This window comes from Cervus elaphus, chromosome 9 (genome assembly GCF_910594005.1).
Source record: "Cervus elaphus chromosome 9, mCerEla1.1, whole genome shotgun sequence".
NCBI classification, from domain to species: Eukaryota; Metazoa; Chordata; class Mammalia; order Artiodactyla; family Cervidae; genus Cervus; species Cervus elaphus.
Genome location: NC_057823.1, coordinates 40,656,500 through 40,673,592, shown reverse-complemented (window position 1 = coordinate 40,673,592; position 17,093 = coordinate 40,656,500). Strand labels below are relative to the sequence as shown.

General features: G+C 41.3%; 1 pseudogene; it reads right to left on the bottom strand.

Moving 5' to 3' along the window:
• Positions 1–1,010, bottom strand: LOC122700746 (annotated as a pseudogene).
• Positions 1,011–17,093: the final 16,083 nt, after the last annotated feature.

Genomic DNA, 17,093 nt, shown 5'->3' with positions numbered 1-17,093 from the left:
CAAGGTATATTTGTGGATGTACATAAACATATGTATAGTACTATCTGGATCATATTGTGCTATGTACAAGTCTTTACAATTCTTCCTGAAGGTTAAAGCAGTTCATTAGAATTTGAAATGCATAATTACCTGTAAGTTGGCACTTTTTAGGCTCTTGTCAACATTGATACTGGCATGTTTTTTTGCAGCCTAGTTCTAGCCTTATTTGCCAACTTGTTACAACAGAAGTCCAGCAATAGGTGAGTAGAGTGCAAGGGAACTAGTGCCATGTGTCTCAACTGCAGTCCCTGAAAAAAGTGAAGTTACAGCTGTTGAATAAATGTCACTCAAAAGCAGTCTCTTGGCTTTTCCTCACACAGCAAGCAACTTTCCTTTTTTGTTAATTAATTCATTTTACTGTTTCAGGCCTTAGTTGTGGCATGCGGGATCAAGTTCCCTGACCAGGGATCAAACCCGGGCCTCCTGAAGTGAAAGCATGGAGTATTAGCCGCTGGGCCACCAGGAAAGTCCCCCAACATTCCATTTTAATTCACCATTTCTGTCTTCACTCTTTCACAGCATCAATATTAGCAGATGAGTCTCCACTAGGGTCTACCAGCATAGGAATGACACTAATCATGATGGTTTCCACAGTGGGAATAGGCAACCAGCGTTCCTCAGGTTTTTCATAGCCATATTTATCTTTTTCAGGCTTGTGAAGAATAGAAATGCATGTTTCACCATTTTTATCAACACTTGGGTGCCAGATTTCGATAATGAATTTTATTTTAGGAAGAAGGATAGTAAGGATTGCCCATTGATAGAGATCATAGTCATCTATCAAACCTGCTGAAAAGCCTTCCACTGGATTTTTGTTGAGTTCTACCAACTGTCTTTGCCAAGAGTCTGGGTTGGCACGGGGGCTTTGGAAGGACTGAGGACAGGCTCTGGGGCTGCCGGAGCTGGGTGTGCTGAGGAATCAGGGTCCCCACCACCGGCAGGTCTAAACTGAGGGAGGCTGGCCGGGGCATCGGTACAGGATTTTGCTCGCTCTCTGTTCCTTCAACTGGCCTAGTGGGGCCCACCTGTGCCTCCCCCTGCCACTGCCTAACTCAAGAGAATATTTTATTTTATTATGACTCTTTTGGGCCACACCACAAACTTAGTTTCCCTACCAGGATTGAACCCTGACCCATGGCAGTGAAAGCGCCAGGTCCTAACCACTGGTGTGCTGTGCTTCGTTGCTCAGTTGTGTCTGACTCTTTGCAACCCCATGGACTGTAGCCCATCAGGCACCTCTGTCCATGGGGATTCTCCAGGCCAGAATACTGGAGTGGATAGCCTTTCCCTTCTCCAGGGAATCTTCCCAACCCAAGTATCCTACATTGCAGGCAGATTCTTTACCATCTGAGCCACCAGGAAAGCCCAAGAATACTAGAGTGGGTAGCCTATCCCTTCTCCAGGGGAACTTCCTGACCCAGAAATCAAACCAGGGTCTCCTGGATTGCAGGCGGTTCTTTACCAGCTAATTAACCACTGGACTGCCAGGGAATTCCCAAGAGACTCGTTTTAGCTACAAAGACAGAAACAGACTTGAAAGCGAAAGAACTGAAAAGGATAGTCCAGGCAAATAGTTACCAGGAGAGAGCAAGAGTGGCTAAACTAGTATCAAACAAAATAGATTTTAAGCTTAAAAAAGTACAAGAAACAAAGGACATTATATATTAATAAAAGGTTCAATACAGCAAGAAGATAAAATGATTATAAATATTTACATACCTAATAATAGATCATAAAAATTCTGAAGCAAAAAAAAAAAAAAAAATTCTGAAGCAAAAATTGACAGAATTGGTGACTTTGTCAGTCTAGGTTAAGACTTCCAATGCAGGGGACAAAGTTTCAATCCCTGGTTGGGGAACCAGATTCCACATTCTGCTTGGCCAAAAAATAAAAATTTTTTAAAAAATGGACAGAATTGAAAGGAAAACAAGACAGTTCTACAATTATAGCTAGAGTCTTTAATATCCAACTCTCAAGTGGGTGGTTTAGTTACTAAGTCATGTTTGACCCTTGTGACCCCATGGACTGTAGCCCACCAGGCTCCTCTGTCCATGGGATTTTCCAGGCCAGAATACTGGAGTGGTTTGCCATTTCCTTCTCCAGAGGACTTTCCCTACCCAGGGATCAAACCCGGGTCTCCTGCATTGCAGGCATATTCTTTACCAACTGAACTACCAGGGGAGCCGCCAACTCTCAATAATGGATAGAAGAAAAAAAAAAAAAAAAAAAACAGAAGACAAGTAAGGAAACAGAGGACTTGAACAACCCAATGAGCCAACCAGATTTAATAGACATACAAAACACTCTAGCTAACAATAACAGAATACACATTCTTCTCAAGTGCACATGGAACATTTCTCAGAATAGAGAAAATATTAAGCATATATTGAGATAAAGTGTCACAATAAATTTTAAAAACTAGACAGCATACAATGTATGTTCTCTGACAACAGTAGGATGAAGTTAAAAATCATTAACAGAAGGAAAACTGGAAAAAATCACAAATGTGTGGAAATTAAACAATAGATTTTTGTGTGATTAGAGCTATTCATTTATTTAACCACTATGATGTGAGCACCTGTTTTGTGCCAAGTCCTAATTTTGGTATTAGATATATGTTGGTGACTCAAAAATAGACACGTTCTCTGGCCATATGGTACTTACTGTCTAGTAAAGGGGATTGAATGATTTTAATTATAAACTTTTTTCTTTTTAAACAACCAGTGGATCAAGAAGAAATCACACGGTATTTCTAAAAATACACTTAGAGATGACTGACAACAAAAACAATATACCAAAACTTATGGGACACAGAGAAAGCGGTGCTAAGGGGCACAGTTACAGCTATAAATGCTTCTGTGAATAAATAAGACCTCAAATCAACAACCTCACTTTACAGTTTAAAGAACTAGTAAAAGAAGAACAAACTAAACCCCAAACTAGCAGAATGAAGAAAATTATAGCTTAGAGCAGAGATAAATAAAACAAGGAACAGAAAATTGACAAATCTTTAACTAGATGGATTCAAACAATACTCAGATGACTAATATCAGAAATGAAAGTGAGGACAATTCTAGAGAAATAAAAATTATTACAAGACAGTACTATAAGAAAGAGCGTCCCAGGTGACATTAGTGGTAAAGAACCCACCTGCCAATGCAAGACGCATAAGAGGTGCGGGTTCAATCCCTGGGTTGGGAAGATCCCTTGGAGGAGAGCATGGCAACCCACTCCAGTCTTCTTGCTTGGAGAATCCCCATGGACAGAGGAACCTGGAGGGCTACAGTCCATAGGGTCGCAAAAAGTCAGACATGACAGAAGCGACTTAGCACACACGCACTCTAAGAAATTGTATGCCAACAAATTGGATAACCTAGTTGAGTCAGACAAATTCCTAGAATCTCAAAACCTACCAAGACTGAACTACAAAGAAACATAAGTAAGGAGAGTGAATCAGTAATCTAAAAATCTCCCAACGGGAAAAAAAAGCCATCAGTTGTTGTCTTCACTGGTGAATTCTACCAAACATTTAAAGAAGAGCCAACACTAAACTTTTCAAAAAGTTAAAGTGGAACGTTTTCTAATTCATTTATAATTCTTTCATTCAGGGTAAATCAGCATTACTCAGATACTAAGTTCAGTTCAGTTACTCAGTTGTGTCCGACTCTTTGCAACCCCGTGAATCGCGGCATACCAGGCCTCCCTGTCCATCACAAACTCCCAGAGTTTACCCAAACTCACGTCCATTGAGTCGGTGACGCCGTCCAACCATCTCATCCTCTGTCGTCCCCTTCTCCTCCTGCCCCCAATCTCTCCCAGCATCAGGATCTTTTCCGAGTCAACTCTTCACATGAGATGGCCGAAGTATTGGAGTTTCAGCTTCAACATCAGTCCTTCCAATGAACACCCAGGACTGATCTCCTTTAGGATGGACTGGTTGGATCTCCTTGCAGTCCAAGGGACTCTCAAGAGTCTTCTCCAACACCATAGTTCAAAAGCATCAATTTCTCAGCACTCAGCTTTCTTCACAGTCCAACTCTCACATCCATACATGACCACTGGAAGAATCATAGCCTTGACCAGATGGACCTTTGTTGGCAAAGTAATGTCTCTGCTTTTTAATATGCTATCTAGATTGGTCATAACTTTCCTTCCAAGGAGTAAGCATCTTTTAATTTCATGGCTGCCATCACCATCTGCAGTGATTTTGGAGCCCCCAAAAATAAAGTCTGACCCTGTTTCCACTGTCTCTCCATCTACTTGCCATGAAGTGATGGGACCAGATGCCATGATCTTAGTTTTCTGAGTGTTGAGCTTTAAGCCAACTTTTTCACTCTCCTCTTTCACTTTCATCAAGAGGCTTTTTAGTTCCTCTTCACTTTCTGCCATAAGGGTGGTGTCATCTGCATATCTGAGGTTATTGATATTTCTCCCAGCAATCTTGATTCCATCTTGTGCTTCTTCCAGCCCAGCGTTTTTCATGATGTACTCTGCATAGAAGTTAAATAAGCAGGGTGACAATATGCAGCCTTTATGTACTCCTTTTCCTATTTGGAACCAGTCTGTTGTTCCAAGTCCAGTTCTAACTGTTGCTTCCTGACCTGCATACAGGTTTCTCAAGAGGCAGGTCAGGTGGTCTGGTATTCCCATCTCTTTCAGAATTTTCCACAGTTTATTGTGATTCACACAGTCAAAGGCTTTGGCATAGTCAATAAAGCAGAAATAGATGTTTTTCTGGAACTCTCTTGCTTTTTCGATGATCCAGCAGATGTTGGATACTCTGATACTAAAGCCAGGCAAAAACACTACAAGAAAAGAAACCACAGACCAGTATTCCTTATGAACATTGAATCAAAATTCAACAAAGTACTAGCAGACCAAATTCAGCTGCATATTAAAAGGATTTTACACCATAATCAAGTGAGATTTATCCCTGGAATGCAAAGATGGTTGAACATACAAAAATTCATCAGTGTAATGCACCATGTTAAGAAAAAAAAGAAAAGCACATTATCATCTCAATTGATGAAGAAAAAGCATTTGTCAAAATTTAATACCCATTATGATAAAAGCAAACAAGAAACTAGGCATAGAAGGAAACTACCTCAATATAATAAAAGCCATATGTGAAAAATCCACAATGAGCATCATACTCATAGTGACAGACTGAAATTTTTTCTTCTAACGTTAGAAAAAAAACAAAGATGTCCACTTTTGCCACTTATACTTCACATAGTGCTAGAAGACTTAGACAAAACAATTACACAAGAAAAAATAGAAGTTATCTAAATTGAGAATGAAAAAGTAAAATTATATTTGTTCACAGATAATATGGTCTGTGTAGAAATCCTAAAAATTCCAAACATACACACACACACACTCAAACCCGTTAGACATAATAAACAAATTCAGCAAAATAGCAGGATACAAAGTCAAGACAAAAAATCAGTTGCATTTCTATTCCCAGAGGCAAGCTGGAAAAAAAAGTTAATTTTTAAATCCCATTTACAATAGTACAAAAAAAAATTTAGGAATCAACTTATTGGAAGAATTGAAAGACTTGTACAATGAAAACTACAAAAAATTTCTGGAAGAAATTGTAGAAGACATAAATAAATAGAAAGACACCCTATGTGTCTTTGGATTGGAAAAATTAATAATTTATGATGTCAGTACTACCCAAAGCAAACTACAGATTTAACGCAATCTCTATCAAAATCCCAGTGACTTTTTTTGCACCCATCCTAAAATTCATATAGAATATCAAGGCACAAAATAGGCAAAACAATCTTGAAAAAGAATCAAGTTTTTTATTTCAAAACTTACTACATTAATAAAAACAGTGTAGTACTGGCATAAATTACAGACAGATAGGTTAATGGAACAGACTAGAGAGTGCAGAAATAAGCCCTCACAAAAACAGTCAAGTTATTTTCAACAAGGGTGCCAAGACAATTCAATAGGGAAAAGACCGTCTTTTCAAAACATGGTGGGAAAATTCAGTATCTACATGCAAAAGAATGAAGTTTCATTGTTACCACCATATACAAAATGAACTCAAAATGGACTCAAGACTTAAATATAAGGCCTAAAACTATAAAAACCCTTAGAAGAAAGCATGGCCAAAGTTTCATGACACTGGACTTGGCCGTTGTTTTGTGAATATAATACCGAAAGCACAGGAAACAAAAGACAAAATAGACAAATTGGACTTTATGAAAAAAATTTTTAATGTGGATCAAAAGACACTATCAACAAAGTAAAAAGGCAACCCACAAAATAGGAGAAAACATTTGCAAATCATACATTAGATAAAGGATCAATATCTAGAATATACAGAACTCCTAAAACTCAACAACAAACAAAAAAACAAACTCAATTCAAAAATAGGTAAAGGACTTGAATAGACATTTCTCCAAAAAGATATATACAAATAGTCATAAGCATATGAAAAGATTCTCAACATTTCCAAAAAAAAAAAAGATTCTCAACATTTCCTTCTCTAGGGCATCTTCCTGACCCAGGGATCAAACCCACGTCTCCCACATTGTAGGCAGACGCTTTTACCATCTGAGCCACTAGGGAAGTCCTAATTAGCTATTAGAGAAATGCAAACCAAAAGTACAATGAGATAGTACCTCCATCCTCCAAAATAAAAAATAAGTGTTGGCAAGAATGTAGAGAAATTGGAACCCTTGGGCACTGTTGATGGGAATATAAAAAAAATATTTAAAATAAAATTACCATATAATCCAGCAACTCCACTTCTAGGTATACACACAAAAGAATTGAAAGGAGCTTACATTGAGTCCCATCTGAGAAATGCTGTTTCAACTCCACAGTGGTTTTAATTTGCATTTTCTTAATGGCTGATGTTGAACATCTTTCCATGCAATTATTTGTATCTCTATTTCTTCTTTAATTAGATGTCTCTTCATGTCTTTGCCCATTTTCTATTTGAATTTTTACTTTTGAGTGATGGAAGTTCTTTACATATATTCTGTATAGTAGACTTTTGTCAAATACATGGCTTGCAAATATTTTCTGTCACTTTGTAGCTTATCTTTTCATTCTGTTAACAAGATTTTTTACAAAGCAAAATTTCAAAATTTTGATGAGGTTCAGATTATTGATTTTTCCCCCCTATGGATTTTACATTTTACATTTAAACCTGTGGTCTATTTTAAGTTAATTTTTGTATAAGGTATGAGACAAGCCAACACTTTTTTCTTTTCTTTCTTTTTTATAAGTTTTTGTCTAAAGATGGCAAATTTCTGTAGCATCACTTGGTGAAAAGGCTATCTTGAAAAGAATAAAAGTCAAGCCATATATTGGGAGAAAATGTTTACAAAAGACATCTGAGAAAGGGCTGCTACCCAAAATATACACAGAACTCTTGAAATTCAACAATAAGAAAATGAACCACCCAAATTAAAAATGGGCAAAAGACCTGGACAGACATTTTGACGAAGAAGACATATAAATGGCAAATAAGCACATGAAAACCTAATCATTGTCAGAAGTCATTAGGTAATTTCAAATTAAAACACCAGTGAAATAAATGAAATAGCACCATACACCTCTGAAAGTGAAAGTCACTCAGTCGTGTCCGACTCTTTGTGACCCCATGGTCACTATGTAGTCTATGGCATTCTCCAGACCAGAATACTGGATACTTTCCCTTCACCAGGGGAATCTTCCCAACCCAGGGATTGAACCCAGGTCTCCTGCATTGCAAGCAGATTCCTTACCAACTGAGTTAAAGGGAGATCTTATATACACCTCTCAGAGCAGCCAAAATCTAGAACACGACAGCACCACACACAGATGAGGATGTTGTACAGGAGGAACTCTCAGGCATTGCTGATGGGACTGCAAAGTGGTACAGCCACTTTGGAATTCAGTTTGGCAGTGTCTTACAAAACTAAAATACTCTTAGCATGTGATCCAGCAGTGACGTGCTTTGGTATTTACCCAAAGGAGTTGAAACGTAAGTCCACACAAAACATGCACACTGACATTTATGGTGGTTTTATTCATAATTGCCCAAACCTGGAAGTAACCGAGATGTCCTTCAGCAGAAAAATGGATAAAATATAGTTCATGCAGCCAATAGAGTATTGGTTAGCAACAAGAGAACATGAGCTAAAAAGCCATGAAAAGACATGAAGGACCAAAAGTGTATATTTCCAAGTGAAAGAAGGCAAACTGAAAAGGCCACATACTGTATGATGCTAGAAGTGAAGTGAAGCCGCTCAGTCGTGTCCGACTCTTTGCGACCCTGTAGACTGTAGCCTCCCAGGCTCCTCTGTCCACAGGATTTTCCAAGCAAGGGTACTGGAGTGGGTTGCCATTTCCTTCTGAAGGGGATCTTCCCAACCCAGGGATCAAACCCAGGTCACCCGCATTATAGGCAGACGCTTTACTGTCTGAGCCACTAGGGAAATGATGTTAACCATTTGCCATTCTGGTGAGACAGCCAATTCCTAGGAAGGTTAATCAGAAGTCTGGTGTTCCTGAGGAGGAGAGAAGGGTCTGGGCTCTCAAGGAGGAGATAGGGGTCTGGAATTCTCAAGGAGGAGGAAAGGACAAACTCTTTTTTCTACATTCCTTAGTCTTAGTAAGGATTATGTAACAACAATGTATCTTGTTCGAGGATATGTTTCTCCTTAACAAGAACCTTTAGACTAATCCTGTTATCTTAAAATGTATGACAAAAACCACTACACTATTGTAAAGTAATTAGCCTCCAACTAATAAAAATAAATGGAAAAAAAAATGTATGTTGTGAGAGTAGGTCTGATAAAAGTATCTAGGGCCTTGCTAAGACTAGCAAGGGGGCACTCTCATCCCCCTTCTGATGTCTATGTCAGAAGCTTTCTCTGTCCCTTTCAGGCTTTAATAAAACTCTGTTACACAAAAGCTCTTGAGTGATCAAGAGCTGGTCCCAAAGTTAAATCTTCTTCTTTGGAGATCATGAATCTGACATCGTTCACCATAAACTATCACTGGAGAAGGGAAGACTGAAGACAATAAAGAGATCGGTGGTTGTGGACCTCCTGGTGGTCCAGGGGCTAAGACTCTGTGCCCCTAACACCGGGGGCCTGGGTTCAAACCCTGGTCAGGGAGCTAGATCCCACATGCTGCAACTAAGAACCAGCACAGCCAAATAAATAAATATTAAAAAAAGAAAAAGAAAAAAGATCAATGGTTGTTAGGAGTGAGGTGCAGGGTGGAGGAGGGATAAATAGGCAGAGCACAGAGAATTCTTAGAGCATTGAATCTATTCTGTGTGATACTATGATGATGGATACATGTCATCATACATTTGTCCAAAATCATAGAATGCATAATTCCAATAGTGACACCTAATGTAAACTATAGACTGTGGGTGGTAATGGTGTGTCGATGTACTTTAGTTGATTATAACAAACATACTACTTTTGTGCAGGATGTTGACAGTGGGGAGGCTGTGCATGCTCTGTGCAAGGAACTTTCTGTACTTTTGGTTCAATTTTGCTGTGAACCTAAAACTGCATTAAAAAATGAAGTCCTTTAAAAAAAACTGATATCTTTCTTCCATCGAACTGCTTTGTATCTTTGTCAAAAGCCAGAATGGCTTCTGTTGGTCTGTTTCTGGGTTCTCTGTTCTGTCCCATTGAGCTATTTGCCTATCTTTCTACCAATACCACATGGCCTTTATTACTGTCATCTTGATTGTTGTTTTTGTTTAGCTGATAAGTCGTGTCCTACTCTTTACAACCCCATGGACTTCAGCCTGCTGGGCTCCTCTGTCCATGGTATTTCCCAGGCAAGAATACTGGAGTGGGTTGCCATTTCCTTCTTCAGGAGATATTAATAGGAATTGTGTTAAACCTGAATATTAATTTGGAAAGAATTGCCATCTTTACTATGCTGAGTGTTCCAGTACACAAATACAGTGTGTCTCTACATTTATTTGGGTCTTCTTTGATTTCTATCATCAGGATTTTGTAACTTTTGGCAAACAGATCCTGTACATGGTTTGTTTAGATCTTACCGGAGTAAGATTACCTTTGGCATGATTGTAAATGGTATTACATTTTAAATTTTGGTTTCTTTATTATTAATACATAGCAATGTGCTTGATTTCTTTGTGTTGCTCTTATATTTTGCAGATTGCTAAACTCATTTGTTAGTTCTGGGAGTTTTTGGTAGATTCCTTGAGATTTTCCATCTATACAATCAAGTCATCTACAAATAGGATTTGTTTTATTTCTTCCTTTCCAATCTGCATGCTTTTCATTTCTTCTTTCAGCCTTATTGCAGCTGTTACAGCTTCTGATGTGCTGCTGAATAAGGTGGTGAGAATAGACATTTTGCCTTGTTGCTGATTCTAGGAGATCTTTCAATCTTTTACCATGGTTAAATTTAAGTTTTCAGTTTTGCTAAAGCGCTGTTGCAGGAAGTTTCTTGAGAGATGAGGAAAGGGCTATCTCTACATCTCACACACATGTCATATTTCCTAAGCTATCCTGTCACCAGGCCCTGTGCTTTAGTCTGACACACTCTCTGGTATGTTCCATTGGTTTCCTCTGAGTTTTTAAGTCAGAGTCTTCACATTAAGAACTGGACTATCAAGAAGTAGACAACTCTTGGCACATTCTGTTTCTGTAGCAGTGTAGAAAAAGAAAGCAGTTTCTCTCCAGACCTTTATCAGTCTTGCTGGAAATCTTCCCCACTGACCATTGACATAGTCAAAGCAGAAGATAGGCTTCATGTTCCAAACAGTTTTCCTAAATCCAGGGCTATAGCTTGGAGAACACTCAGAGATGGGAATCTGAACAGTAACAAGGAAAACGTTCATAAGGGATTAAATAATACAGGGAAAGTAAAGATGGCAGCAGTAGGAGAATATGAATGTTCAACTATGTCTATAGAAGGACTTCCCTGCTGGTCCAGTGGTTAAGACTCCATGCTCCCATGCATGCATGCACGATAAGTCACTTCAGTCATATTCAACTCTGTGCACCTCTATGGACTGTAGCCTGCCAGGCTCCTCTGTCCAAGGGATTCTCCAGGCAAAAAATACTGGAGTGAGTTGTCATGCCCTCCCCCAGGGGATCTTACCAATGGAAACTTCAATCCCTGGGCAGGGAAATAGATCCCACTTGCCACAACTAAGTGTTCACAAGCTAAGACTAAAGATCCCGTATGCTGCAACAAAGATCAAAATCCTGCGTGCTGCAACTAAGACCCAGTTCCACCACATACATTTTTTTTTTTAAATATGTATATCCAATGTGTGTGTGTGTGAGAGAGAGAGAGAGAGATTTGGGACACAAGTATGGGGTTTATTCTTGACATACATTCAAGGGAACAGGGAAACTAGAGATCAAATAACATCAATCAGTGTTAATGGTAACTGAAGAACTTACTTCGCTTTAATTCCATCCAACTATTCTTAAGGCAGAAACGCCCCCAGGAGGAGGAAGCAAACACCAGCGCCACCTCTCCCACACTCAGGGAGCAGTCCTGGGGCTCCCTTTCTCCTCTCCAGTGGTGGCAGAGCCCATTCAACCAGCAAGGATCCTCACACTTGGAACTGTAGGATAGAGTGATTGACACAAGCCCCTGAGAGGCAGAGAGTTCTGCAACATGGACCAGCAAGCAGCACAGTGGCTGAGCCCTCATCTGGATCAGCCCTAGGGGCAGGAAAATCTGGGCACCAGAGAAGGGAAGCAAGGTACAAGTTCATATAATCAACTAATGAGAGCTAGTCCAGAATCTTGAATCCTAGTTTTAAGGATGGGGATGGGGAAGGATGGAGACCAGAACCCATCTTAGGTCATTTGAACTTGTTATTCAAAGCTAGAAACATGATCGGGGCTTACCAGATTGGGTATAACTGGGACTTACCAGGTTTGGTATAGCAGTATTCTGGCTGTGGCAGCAGCAGAAACCCAATTGTCTTACTTTCCTCTTAACCTCAGCCCCAATCCGCTCCACTCCAGTCCAAGAGAAGACAGGACTGTAACCCACCTTTCTATTCTTGCCTTCCCACTCTGACCCCCATCGCCTGGTTTGTAAAGCCTTCAGTGTAGCTGGGATGAGAATGCTGCCATGACCTTTTGGAGACCCAGTGGTGCAGACTCTGGTTGGGAGTGTATTAACCGTATTTTCTTATTTTCTGTGGTCCTGGTGCTCTGGCATCTGGGCCCTCATTGCCCCTCCCAGGGTAAGCCAGTTCTTAGAAATAGCAAAGAACTCCACTCAGAGGGTATCTTTCAGATGCAAAAGAACCAATCCAAAGCACTTATCACTACCACCACCACCCACCCTCAACCACCATCTTTATTGAACTCTCATGTGCCAAACTAGTATTTCTCCTGCCCTAATCACCCCATGGTCAGATACCAGACAACCAAGGAAAGCCAAAACACCACAGAGACTGCTGAAATTATTCAAACTAACCAATCACCTACTCCTTCCAATGGAAACCACAATAAAGGCTTTTACCCATGATTTCCCCTCACTCCTGCCTCGTAATCAACCCTGGTATTTCCCCATGTGGCCCTGCATAATGTGGTGTAACCAGTCCTCTTGAGAATTGTGAGTAAGAAACTATCTTTTCTTTCTTTCTTTCATCCTTATTCTTTTTCTTTTTTTTTTTTGCCGCACCATGCTCCATGAGGGATCTTAGTTCCCCAATCAGGAATTGAACCTGCAAGACCTATTGAGGAAGCACGGAGTCTTAACCACTGGACTGCCAGGGAAGTCCCCAAACTATCTTTTCAATAGCAACCATCTCCTATCTTTAGGCCTCACCATGCCTAAATAATAGTAAAACCTGCATTTTAAAAACAGGAGAGGTGGGAGGTGTTATGGGACAGAGGGGAAGGAATAGAGGAGAGGGAAGGGGGAGAAAGTGGAAGTAAGGAAGTGTCACTGTCTGCATTTGCCGTCTTCCTCCTCTCTCCTCCCTCCACCTTTCCCCTGGGCTCTATCTCATTATAGACAATGAATGATCTTTGAACGTACAGAATGGGGTTTCCCATTTGTATGAAAGACTGGAGAGGAAGTCTTCAGTTAAGGGCAGGAGTGGTTACCAGTTAAGGAACTTGGCAGAAAGAGTTATGAGCAGTAGATGATGTCTGAGAAAGCTGCATCCCATGTCCAGGTTCATTTATACAACCTCAGGCATGAGGGAAAAGGGTTTGCCCTTGGTTAAAACAGAGCCCAGAGAGAAGTCCTGGTGCAGTCCTGGTGCCTCAGCCAAGTCTGTGCATTTCTTTAATCATCCAGAAAAGATGTTTGGAAGATGGTGGAGAACTTTGAGGATGCTGCAAACATTTTACTGTGGGAAAGTATAATGACATTTTGGCTGGAGTAGAGCTGAGACTTAAGTGTGTTATTTAAGTATATTGTTTTTGGCACACTACCCCTAGTAGTCTTCTGAATCCTGGAATCAATGGCTACCTGATTCTCAGGGACTGAGACATGGCCCAGCTACTCCCTTTGATTTGCCCTCATTATGGGAACCCCTGCAGTGCAGAAAGGAGGGAGGACCAAGCCAGGCACATACCTGTGAGATGGATTGCCCGAAGCCCTGAGGAAAGATGGACTGGAAAGGAAGACAGTGAGAAAACTCACCAGGAGTAGAAGAATTCTGTCAGAGGGATCAATGTCAGCCTGGGAGCAGGAGGTATCTGAATCAAGAAGTGTAGTTGATTCCAGATCCAGAGTGATACTGTTCTTATACACGCCCTTCAGTGCCTAGGTGTTCTGGGGCAGAAAGCACAGGGAAAGAACATGCATAGGAAATACCTTTGTGGAGATGGTCACAAAGAATATTTTTCTACAGGCCAGGGAGGAAGACAAATGTAGAGGCCAAAGGACCAGAAGAAAGGACAGTGGCACTGTGGTATCCTGGGGATGAAGTGGAGGTCACCAGCAAACCAACAGAATCCACCCAGCACCAGAGCAGAATTGCACATGGAAGCTCTGCTTTTAGCTGCAGGACATTGTAACCCTGATAAGCCTCCACCCCCATCATCCTCAGCTTGAGATGCCTAATGGGAATAATGAGGAGGGGGCATCACAAGAAGAGCCAGGCACCAGGTATGGAGATTTTGGCTTTTCTGGTGCTTATGACTCACCATTACTCTTCTTCTTTCTTTCTCTCCCTTTTCCCAATTCCTTCATCCTTTCTTTCTTCTTTCCCCCTTCATCCTTTCCCTCTTCTCTCTTTCTCTCTCCAATTTCTTTCTTTTTCCTCTCTCTATTTCCCTTCCTTTCTCTCCATACTTTTCTTCTTTCTCTCCTTCATCTCTCTTCCCTTTCTCTAACCAAACATCCATCGCACAATCATGCTGTTCCTGGATTTTTGTTAGGCTTTGGTGAGCACAGAGATAAATTTGTGGCAGAAACTTGTCTTTATCCCTTCTAGCCATCAGCCCCAAGGGACTTGAGTGTGAATGGACAACTGTAATTCAACACAGTTAATACAGGCCCCAAGGAACCCAGGATTAGAAACACCTAAGAAAGTGTCACTGCACTTGAGACTTGAAAGGGTGAATAGGAATTAGGCAAGTGGAAAAGAGGGCAGCAATGGGGGTTTGGAACATCCCTTAAAAAGGGCACAGCACGTAGTAGAGGCCTGCAGAGACTAGATCTTGGGGGAACCCCAGACAGGGCAAGTAGATGTAGTTCCCCCAATATCTCCTTTGAATCTCACAGATGACACCCAGGTACAGTGGTCTTGGCAGTGTGGAATGAGATCACTGTCAAGTGGGAGAATCCCTCTCTGTTCTTATATTCTCAACCCTGTCATCACTTAAAAACAGGTTTTATCATCAAAACAACACTTTTGCCACTTGGAAACCACATCACCATTCCCAACATCTGAATTCTTGATTTTGAAATCTTGCTGGTATGCTGTCTTCTTACATGCATGTCTCTGCAGCCCCTAATAATTTTACACTTTTGTCCCTTTAGAAGATTTCTGTGGGCAGTCTGACCACTGGCTATGAAACAGTACTATTCACTGTAGGCCAGTGTTGGTCCATGAGCATTTGTTATAGATCTTCAAAGAGATAAAGTACAGAAATTGGGTGTTTAGAAACTTTTGTAAAAATTTAACATTGATGTGACATCCAAGCACATAATGTTTCATTTTTTAAAATTTTGTTTTACAAAAGCATTGGCTCATGAGGGATTGGAAATTTTATATAAAAACAATAACAAAAACAAAAACCAAACCAGTCCTTTAACGCAGCAGTGGCACTGTCAATCACCATTCAGGACCGTGGACAGCACCTCACTCAGTCGCCCAAACCCCGAGTCATCATCCCTGCTCCCAGCTCCTGGTGAATGCCCTTTGTGAACAACTAGTTTCCTAATCCAACTGATGCTTTTCAGTTGTTGTCTTAATTGACCTTTCTAAAGTGTCTGCCTTTGTTAACACTTGCATCTGCCATTTTTGTTAAAGACCATTTCCAATGAAGGAACAAAAACGTTCCCCTAGAATTATCAATGGGCCACACTGCTAAAGAGAGGGGACCATTTCTGGTAACTGAAAGATATCATTAATCTTAAAATACTGTATTGACATTGATCCTTTGCTTTTCAGTGGGCTCTTAGAGGGAAGGAGACAGGTTTCATTCATCTTTTTGTCCAATATGCATCGTAAGGTCTTGTCCAGAGCTTGTGTGAGCAAATGTCTGCTGCTTATCAGCTGGATGACCTTGGGCAAGTATTACTCAACTTTTCTTTGCCACTGCTTCTCCACCTGTTAAACTGGAATCCCATTAGAGTCTACCTTATAAAGTTTTAAAAACATTAATTTAGTTAGTACACTTAAAAGTGCTTAAAACAGTGGCTGGCACAGAAGAATAAAAGAATATTATTATTTTCATCATCATTATTTTATATTGCTGAATAAACCAATGAGTATATATTATTACCAAGTACGAGATGGTGGAGGACTTCATCCCACCACCTGGATAGAATACTGCTTTATAATGATGCTTGGGTCTACACTGCCTATTTAGGGTGCTGTGAGCTTTGGAATTCTTGAGATTTGCTATTCCTGGGTCCCTATCTTGTCATGTTGACCCCATTCTCCCACACCTTTCAGTTGTATATTCCCTGTCCTTTCCTAGTTGCATTCCTGCTGCCTTCTTTCACTCTCCAGGCTCACCTACGATCTCTTCTTTTGGTCCCACTGGATTAAGGGTCCCACCAGTGCAGGTGGGCCTGGCAGCTCCTGCCCCCTCAGTGATTTGGCCCAATTTACCTCCCCCCTCCCATAAACTTTCTAGTACCTTAACTGTCCCACTGCTGCTAGGTAATTCTAGGTCTTTCCACCGAAGTGGTTCTTGCTCCCTCGCTGCTCAGGGAGATTCAACCATTTTTCAGAGCTTGAGTCAAACTTGGGTGTTTGCAAAGTCTCTTCAGTCATGGCCGATTCTTTGCGGCCCTGTGGACTGTAGCCCACCAGGCGCCTCTCCGTGGGATTCTCCAGGCTAGACTACTGGAGTGGGTTGCCACGTCCTCCTCCAGGGGATCTTCCTGACCCAGAGATTGAATCCGTGTCTCCTCCCTCTCCTTCAATGGCAGGCAGATTCTTTACCGCTAGCTCCACCTGCGAAGCCCTGAGTCAAACTTACCCCTTCCATAAAAGGGACATTTCTCCCTCCCTTTCCTGAACTACTATCCCAGCCTCTGAACTCCACGGGGCTTGTATGCAGTTCTCATTCTGTCTCACCATTCCGTCCACCGAGGTTTAGGTCCAGCCACCCATCTCTGGCAACTGCTCTGCAAGTTTCAGTGGGCAATCCCCTTCCTTCCTCTCTCTGAGGCTCAGTTACCACATCAACAAGATGGCGCTAAGAGCACCTGCCTCCTTGGGTTTCCGCGAGCATTAAGCGAAGTAAGGCAAGGAAAGCGTTCTAGAGCGCCTCGCTGGCGGGCTGGGAGCTCGCGTGGCCCGTCCGCAACGCGGGTTCGCGGGAACGCGCCTGGGGCGGGGCCGCGCTGGCGCTCCTGGGATTTGTAGTCTGTGCGCTAGTTCG